The sequence below is a fragment of the Mytilus trossulus genome, chromosome 7, assembly GCF_036588685.1.
Source record: "Mytilus trossulus isolate FHL-02 chromosome 7, PNRI_Mtr1.1.1.hap1, whole genome shotgun sequence".
Taxonomy (NCBI): domain Eukaryota; kingdom Metazoa; phylum Mollusca; class Bivalvia; order Mytilida; family Mytilidae; genus Mytilus; species Mytilus trossulus.
In genome coordinates, this window is record NC_086379.1 from 20,528,548 (window position 1) to 20,539,020 (window position 10,473).

Here is a 10,473-nt window from a genome sequence, read left to right on the forward strand (position 1 = left end):
AAGTACGATTTTAACGATGTTTCATACGTACGAGTTAATATATCTAAACCAATAAATCTGAAGGATAAGTTTATTTCAATATGGTAATGAGTAATACAAAAGGTATATATAATTTTGTAATCTATAATTTTGTAATCTAAATAAAATGATTGACAAACATTGATCACGTAACCGTTTTATCCAATGAGATTGCAGCTCAGTCGCGCAAGTATGTTTTGCGACCGTGTAAGATCGTATGCGCAGTTAATTTCAGTATGCCATCAGAAAGTAAATAAACACGTCGAATTCCAGCAATAAGAAGTAAATAATTTTTCTAATGACGGTGAAATTGGTTGGTTTTCAAGATCTCCAATTACATTTTACAGGTTGTTCATCTCTTTAAAAAATTTGCATATCTATCATGTTTAAATATTTCGGACAATATGCTTAACTTTCGTTATGTTATCAATTCGATCATTAGATTATATATTAAAACACAATTTTCATGATGAAACACTAACAGTGGCGAATACAGAGAGCGTAGATGGTGTATGTTCTCCTATTTGATCGAGAGAAAAAAATCTTCTCCTCAAAATATGTTCCAAAGACGAGAAAACGCACTTCAAAGTTATAATATAATTATTCCGTTAACAAATCTGCTAGCATTAATAGGATATGGACAACATAAACAGACAAAACATTATTTCATTCTTCTTGATCGTAGAATGATTTAACAAAATGACCATAGATCTTATAGCTTTATTATTTATTGTATTTTATTACAGTTTATCAAATGATTTCAGGCTTTAAAGTGGCAAGGTAAAACCTTAAAATCGACTATATATCCTGGATCATGTCGACTAAATCAAAATGCTTCATATGTTGTTAGACCTGGGGTATATGTTGCAATGTCAGACATTTCAGGTTTGTATAGGGTATATGATGTTTAACTATCAAATCAAATGCATTGTCTCTTATCTCCTTACTTATGTGTTTAGTTTAAAGACAATAATTCGATCGTTAGTTTTCTCCTTTTAAATGTTTTTGTTATGCAATTTCGGAATCTTTGATAACTATGCGATATGGGTTTTGCTAATTGTTAAATGCTGTACGATGAACTATATAGTTGTTAACTTATAATTTAGTTTGATTTCTTGCTAAGAGTGTTTCATTGATAATTCTACCACACTCGTTTATATACATAATAAAAAAAAAATAAGAACATTTTGGATATTTCTATATATCCAACATAATGGAAGGTGCGATATTTATCATAGAGTGGCGTATGCTTAAAAACCAAATCTTGGAGAGTGCACACAAAAATATAATAAAATCAGAGTCAGGAATACAACGCATGTAAGGGCCTTAACATGTTCATTCGATGAAAAAAGGGTTAGGGGGCGCATATATATAATTTCTACAACTGCATCGAGTGTGGTAGAGTATATGCATGTATCCACTCATTACGGTTTAATTTTCAAACTCGAGGCTTGCCTGGCTAGCGTTTTATACATCTAAAATTTTATTGTTGAGAGTGGATAAATATCGTATTACACGAGATTTGGTGATGGAATATGTATCTCTAGCGATTTTTAAACATTATACAGGCCAACTTATTCCTTCTTTTCAATTGACCTACCAAAACATTTGTGCATTCTATGTGACGTCATTAGACACGGTTGCCTTATTCCATGTCACCACAATAAAAATTTCAAATGAAATCAAGAAAACTCGACGTCATAATCGAATTTTGACAAATGAAGAACTGAGATGGCACGAACCACAAGTTAATTAAATAAAAAAATCAACTAGTATAAATCGCGATCGTGTAAGAAATACAAAAAAAACATAAAATGAATATTTCTTATCAGACAAGTATATAATGATTACTTTCTGCTATTTACATATACCCAGGAGGATATTATTTAATCAGTGTTCCTTCCCTTTTGTTTCATTTTGTAGCTTCTTAATTACATGTTCATAGTCACTTTGTACTCAGACTGGAAAATTAATAAAAACCAAATCTCACTCTCTTTCGTGACAACTTATATATTCAGTCTCGATTAATCAAATTTCAAAGTTCCTGTTCATTTGTTCAATAAATTCAATTATTGAAAAATAATTTCCTTCTTATTATGGTTCCTGTTTTCCGTATGTCTTTGTCTGGTTGTTTGAAGTTTTTCATTACCCCCACCAATACGTATGCTTATCTTATTAAATCTTCAGAAAAAAATCGGTCGTACATTTTTTTGTTTCAGGACCAGCGGATACTCTTGTCACAGAGAACACCAACAAAAAACACAACACAAGGTTATTATATACCATAGCATATTGAATTGTGTTTAAATAAGGGATGTCACCAAGTACTCGGTTACTCGAGTATCGCTCGGTACTTCCTAGTATTGAATAGCAAAATGATACTCGACTAGTCGGATTTTCTAAAGCTTTAACATTTTTGTTTGTTATTGAGAGTGCTTTCTTGAACAATAAAATACTAATCAAATGCAATAGAAATTGAAATACAATTTCAATGTTTGCGTTTAACTGTAATTTAGAATTCCCCAAAACAGAGGAAGGCTGTGAACGAGAGCACATCTACAAGGCCCGGGTTACACTTTTAATTAATGTTAGTCATTCTCGAACTAATGTACCGCCACAGCATATATTTTTATCAGAATGACTATTACCCAACCAAGTACAGAATCGCCTCATCCTAGAAATAGTTGACAAGATTATATTTCTAAATAATCATAAATGCGTTGTACCCTGTGTCGACCCTCAGTAAATAATGAAAAGCATTGGTAGGTTTTATCACCCCTTTGTTGATCATGACATATACTGTTGTTTGAAAAAAATAAATATGTGTTTCTAAAGATATAAATTAATAACTTGATTATTGCAAGCTTGCATAATTAGTACACGTAGTTAATATACTATGAATGTGGTTCTAAATTCCTTTAACTATCATCCCATGTAATAATGTTAAGTGTTTTACGTTCAAAAGACAACAACACACAATACATAGATGGGTGTTTGTGTTTCCATAGTGTACATAGTATACCAAGCGAGTCTCGATTATCGTTCGATTAATCCAAAGAGTACTCGATTAATAAATCTTCATCGAGTTGTCATTCCTAGTTCCAATCAAACTTATAACATTTGTCATTTTGGTCTTGTAACGATGTCAAACATGTAAGGGATTATCCATTACAATTGCATTAGTAAATTAATTTTAGATTTATAGTAACATAATCTGTTATGTTATAATTTGTTAACTTTTCATTTCAGGACCAACCGACACACTAGTCAATAACAACACACCAGCAAACACAACACAAGGTTAATATCATTCTGTGTTTAAATTTAACTTTTCAAACTAGAGTTGTCTAACATGTAAGGAATGCACATCTATATGGTTACAGTTTTGTACATAATAGACGAGGTAATTGTCCAAAGGAACTTCTGTGCCACTTTTACAATAAATTATATCCTAGAGTGGAAGGTTAATGTTCATTTGCACCACTATCTTTTTTACAAAAATCAAAATGTAAAGTTGTGCGGCAAATTTTCAACGTCTCAATTTTACACTGAAATTAGGAACTACTCCATCCATGAATTAAAGCTTTCTGTAGATTTCAATATGACCAATATGCATATGTATTTTCACTAGAAACATTTCCAAGTAATCTCTCTACGAGATGAAAAATAAAAATCATAACTGGGAACCAATACGTGAACAAAATTAACTATATACAAATATTATATATCTCCCAAAAGAAATCCGTTATGACATGATATTGTTCCAGGTATCTTAGGTAGTTGAGTTACTTTGAATAACATTAGGAAATGCACGAACAGGTGTTGGAAGGTTGATTTACTTTACCAACTACTCCTTTGCAAATGCATTCTACATTGGATGTTGCTGTTGCGTAGTAGTTACAGTTGGTTTATGGAGAAGATGAATATGTTGAGATTATATCAGTTTAAATACGCAACTTTTCGCTTGATCAATTTAATACTGAAATATGATAAATTATGTAATGTAATGAGCTTGCTCTTTTTAAATGAGTAGTTTAAAATTGACACAAAAGATATGTGCGCTGTCAAATTGTTTAATTCACGTAATAACTGTTAATAATTTGTTAATCGAACATGAAGCTAAACAGTCATGTCAAGAAAAGAAATTCGTCTATCGACTTAGTTTCGAAAAACAATTATTATTTTTTTGATTAAGTGCAGATTTTTCGTTAACTGAATACATTGTTAACGTATGATCACTAATTAGTGTATACGACTATCGACAAAAATATATAATAACTTACCATAATGATTCATTATTTTGTTATTTTTCCTCAGATTATGGACTTGATATGATTACTATGTTGGCTGTAAATGTAACTATAGAAAGTAAGTTCTCAATTATATTGTTCAGTATGAGAGACGTACGAATATGAAACATCGAATTCTAGGATTAATGTCTTCTTAAAATCGACAAAGGATGACAACGTTTCGTTTTTATAATAATGCTTTAAACGCGCAATTTCAATTTTATTAATAACGCACAAGAAAAAACGATGTTTTTGAACAAATTAAATTGTTGATTTAGTACCTTTTCAAACCAGTATATTGTCATTAATGAATCTTATTCCAAACGCTGTAATGGGTAATTTAGAATACTATTGTATAGTTTGCAATCTGAACACATTGTTCATAAGTTTGGATAGATTAAGGAAAACCCTAATCTAAATAGATTACAACCTATTGTAATGGTAACTGTATAACACCGTTTCAAAAGGCAGATACATCTTAGAATATTTTAGCTTAGTGTAATGCGAACTGTATGACACCGTTTAGAGTATTTGATAAAGGTACATGCATACACATGTTTCAGAAATGTGCTCACATTATAATGAAAGCTTATATCTCAATTTTTCTAGAGTGTTTTGTATCTTATCTTAGGCAAAAAGCAGCCTGGATAACGATTGGATGATGACAGCCGAGTAGAAGTAGGATTGTATTCGCCAAAACGACACCTTCACTTTTGTAGTTTTGGATGGGAAGATGATGATGCGACAGTCCTCTGTAAATCTTTTAATAGGAACTGGATAGGAAAAGCAATAGCTGTTGAGAAATTGCGAGATGTACCGATTTTTCCTTATTCCTTTGATTGTTGTGGATTAGAACCTAATTTATTTGCATGTAATATAACAGAGGATGAACACATTTGTAATACAACAAAAGTAGCCGGTGCCATGTGTTATCTAGGTAAAATATGTTAATGAACAGATTGATCGTTGAAAAATACATCATACATAATGATCAGGAAAAAAAATGAAACAATATGTCTGGCGTACTAAATTATAATCCTGGTATCTTTGATAACTATTTACGCCACTGGGTCGATCCCACTGCTGGTGGACGTTTCGTCCCCGAGGGTATCACCAGCCCAGTAGTCAGCACTTCGGTGTTGACATGAATATCAATAATGTGGTAATTTTTATAAATTTCCTGTATACAAAACTTTGAATTTTTCGAAAACCTAAGGACTTTCTCATACCAGGCATAGATTACCTTAGCCGTATTTGGCACAACTTTTTGGAATTTTGGATCCCAAATGCTCTTCAACTTTGCACTTGTTTGGCTAAATAAATATTTTGATATGAGCGTGACTGATGAGTCTTATGTAGACGAAACGCGCGTCTGGCGTACTAAATTATAATCCTGCTATCTTTGATAAGTATTGTAAACTTTAAGCGCTTTTAGGGATTCTACCTTCACCAGGATCGCTAACATTCAAACCAGTTAAGAGCTATATTACCAAAAAGATTTTAAGAAAAAAATCGTTTTTTAAATTAAAGTTATCCAGCACTACCATTAACTTTTAAGTTAATTGACATTCTTAACGTGCTTGGTCCAAACGCTTTTCTTGATTAATTTTCAGATAACCGCTTATATTCAAGTTCAGAATCGATTGTAACGTAGTCGTTTTACTACTCCATTGTGCATGTTTAGTAGTCAGTGCTTCGATACTGACATGATTCAACAAACTTTACTAAAATTGTCCGTTTATAAATTGTGAAATTATTATGAAACTAAGGTTTCAACTTCCTAAGGCAAAGTTGGCTTTAGATGAATATGGCTATTTAATTTAGGTATTTTTTACAAATACCTCTTCAACGATTTTCGGATATTATACATCTTCGGGTTTCAAATCGATGGCTTTGAGCGTTCCTGATTAAGTTAAATCAAGAAAAGTGCGTCGGACGTATGAAATTAGTAAACTTGTTGTTTTCTAATTTTTATTAAATTGTTTTTGTGTATGAACCTTCACATCTAATGGTGAATGTCAGACTAACACAAAGCAATGTGTATTAAAACCACATTTAACATGTTATCCTCCTTAATTTAAAATATATGTTACACATGTTGTTTGATGTTCATCAGCCAACAGCCATTAGTCAATTATCCATAATAATCATAGTATATTATAATTATGTTGAAAGACTTAACCTTGTAATGCAGATTTGTATACACTTTTAGGTTCAGGAAAAGCCTGGAAATGTCCAAACATTAATAATAAAGAATTATCCACAGTGGAATCAGGATCCCTGTTTTCAGGTTTGCGCTTTTTATCATCATTTAGTGTTGCATAACAAAAGGGATAATGTTCTTGTTCGAATTAAACTGGTTTAAATTAGGTGTCTTAGCTTGAATGAGCTTTCAAATCTACATTCGAGATAATCATCAATTTTGATATTTTAACGTTTAATACGATATTGTTTACGTTAATTAATTTGTTAAACTACTAGTTCTTGTTTTCAGTCGAGAAATGCATATGATAATATGAATATTTTAATTGATACCTATTAAACATGTTCATTGTCAAAGAATATTTTGATAAAAACAAATCTTTTTGAAAAAAAAATACATTACATCTAAAATCACGTTATTCGTAGTCGTTGATTTTTCAGTTGTGATATGTTTTATTACTTTTCATCAAGCTTGTTAACTTTTTTTTAATATTCATGCTTCTAAAATTTGATGAGAACTTTGTGTTTTAAAGTAGTCGATATGTAAAACATGCAAGTTCTTTGTTGCGTACGATTAAGCTTGTAGTATTTTAGAAAATAACAATTAACATGCTTCGAATTTCTGTTGCTATATAAAGAGAGTTAACATACATAATTTTTTTTAGAGTTTATAAACATATTTACATGTATTCTATGGTGTCATTCTATATATCGTGAAACTGGAATGTTAAAACAATCGATTAACTGTTCACTGATTTTTTTTATGTAATTGTTGTGAAACTTGAAATTCAAATTATATTTATGAATGATTAAAGCTATTTTCATTTTTTCTTTATTTCAAAGGAGTTTCTGTCGGAATATCGGTGGCTTTTGTTGTAGTTGTGTGCGTTATCGTAGTTGTTGTGATCATTCGACGAAGGTATTAACAAAGATTTTTCACTAATTCTTAATATGACTCTTCATAGATTTTTTTCTATTTTTTAGCTTGTTACCAGCAATCGTAATGAATAATGAAACAATAGTTCTGTATTATGTTACCTAAAAGACTAGTATCTTTGAAAGGCAATATGTTCGACATTTTTGTGATTTTACTTTTTAAGGTGTGAATTTAGTTTTTAAGGAAGCAATAATAGATATAGGAAGATGTGGTGTGAGTGCCAATGAGACAACTCTCCATCCAAATAACAATTATAAAAGTAAACCATTATAGGTCAATGTATGGCCTTCCACACGGAGCCTTGGCTCACATCGAACAAAAAGCTATAAAGGACCCCTAAATTACTAGTGTAAAAACAAAAACGGAATAACTAACGGTCTTATCTTTATAAGAAACGGGTAAAGAGAAACACGTATACATTACACAAACAAACGACAACTACTGTACCATCAGATTCCTGATAACAATAGTCCATTATTAACACGTAAGGTTGTTGGTTGTATGTTGTCTTGACAAACCAAAGATATAAGTGAGAGAAAAAAACACATGTAATGGTAAAGTGAAATAACAAAATAACAGAACTCTTAGGAAAAATCAAAAGAGACAATTTCTAAGCTAATACCAAAACCAAAAGATCAAAGCACTTTAAACGAAGATAGAACAACTGTCATACATCTGATTTGGTTAAGTCATTTAATTATGTAGACCAAGTGAATAACATTACGTTTAATAGCTGGATAAACATCAGAATTTTATTACTATTGCATACAATTGCATTATATTGACAACATTGTGTAAACAAAACTAAACAGATATAATAGGCAAAAAATTGGAACAAAATAAGGGTACAGCAGTCAACATGGCCAACATAGTATTATAATGTTAATAATTATGATAAAACCTTATATTTTTTACAACGAAAAACCAACGGGGTATATCATAATGAATACACTGGTTTTTTTCAAACTATTTACTAGGTAAATTGAAGGAAAAGAATACAACAAAAAATACCACAGCACATTAAAACAATGTTAGTATTACAAGTACCAACACAAGTGCCTACATTCATTGTAACATGTGTAATATGTTCATCTATAAAAACAATCTAGCATCTACATGTATCCTCAACATGGAATTATTCAAATAATAAAAAACACATGATAAATGCAATACCAACTGGAGTATCGGACTCCCGTAGATCATTTTAACATCACAATATTATGTATTTACCTTTGAGTCAAAAACCTGTAATGCATTCGTTGTCATTTATTGCTGTTGTATATTTATGTTTATATTGTTAATCAATATTCAAATTAGGCTGTTGGTCTTGTTTTTTTATAAGCTACTATAAATGAGAAATTACTAAAGTACAGAAGTTTTGTTTTGTATTATAATCTGTTCGTATAACTTCATGATAAGCGCTTATAATATTATCGTTATCTTAATTTTGATTTTCTCCTTTGTCATATAAATAAAGAATAATGCAAACCCACATTTAAAATTAAATATATGTTCAAAGGCCATGAAAATGTCTGTGTTAATCAAAACATTTTGATTGTTTTTTTGAAAACTGCAGTAAGGCTTACGGGAGTTTGCTTTTTATGTTCAAAACAATAAGCTTTTCAAAACACTAGCTTATATCGTTAAAAGGGGATCAATAAAGGAATCAACATGAGAAAAGCAAATATATATAGGTCAATGTGCTTGGGTTTTTTTCTTAGATATTAACAATTGAAAATGTTCTCTTTTGACTTTTCATTGCTTTTTTATTGACAAGTTTAAGTTCTCAAAAGCCATTAAAAACTATTTATTATATATATGACTTTAACCGATCGCTTTTACTTATACATGTAAAGTAAAATGGAGGTCAATGGGCATTTTCTTAAGGCTTTCACATGGATAAAACCAGAAGATTCCGAAAATCTGACAAAAATCCCAAAAACAATAACAATCGAATATTCTTAAGTAGTAGAATTGCACTTTAAAAATACCACAACAATATAATTCTGTAACCCATATATTTTTAATACAATGTACCTTTCTTAGAAAATCATATATTCTGCAGGAATCAAAATTTGTTATGACTATTACTTAATCAAAATTGCATATGTATTATAATTGATTACCCAACGTTTTAAAACATATAAAGGAAAATACATTAAAAAAATCTAATATTCATCAAAATGAAATGTTGAAGACACATTTTTTTTCTTATTTTTCCGAAATTTGCCTTTAATATTTAAATGAAAGATTATTGCTTTTTTTTTTATTAATTGCAACGTTGCAAAATCTTTCGAAGTACATAAATGTTGATATTTAACTTTGCATTAGTAGTAAACCTTTTACAAAGAAAAGATATTTTTGAAAACTATATTCAACTAATTTAATCAACATTGGTAATGTGCTTCCAAATTGTCTAGGGTCGATGTAAATCTAATGTAAATGTAAAACGTTCCTTACTTGTGATTTTTTTAAAAGACATAAGAAGATGTGGTATAAGTACCAATGAGACAACTCTCCATCCAAGTCACAATTTATAAAAGTAAACCATTATAAGTCAAAGAACGGTCTGCAACATGAAGCATTGGCTCACACCAAACAGCAAGCATCAAAGGGCCCGAAAAATAATATACGTCTTTATAGAAGTATTCATCACAAATATAGTTACAATAACCTGCAGGCATACCATTTCTTTCAGGTCCGGACATATATATCACAACGAAGATAAGGGATCCGTCAAAAGAGAGGGAGAAGAAATTAAAAAACAGGAAACTTGTTTCAATGCATATACAAATGGTGCTCCAAGATTATCTGACCACACCTACGACCTGTTTGAATCTGACAAATTGAAGTGTTACTCTCTAGACAGTAATTTACAGAAGGAATCTATATCATCGTTCGCAAGAAATGAAGAGAATAGCAAAAATCAAAAGACCGGTTTCGATGAATTTACAAATATTGAATCGAGATTTTCTGACCACTCTTACGAGCTTCTAGAAATTTCAGGATACAAAAAAATGACAAATG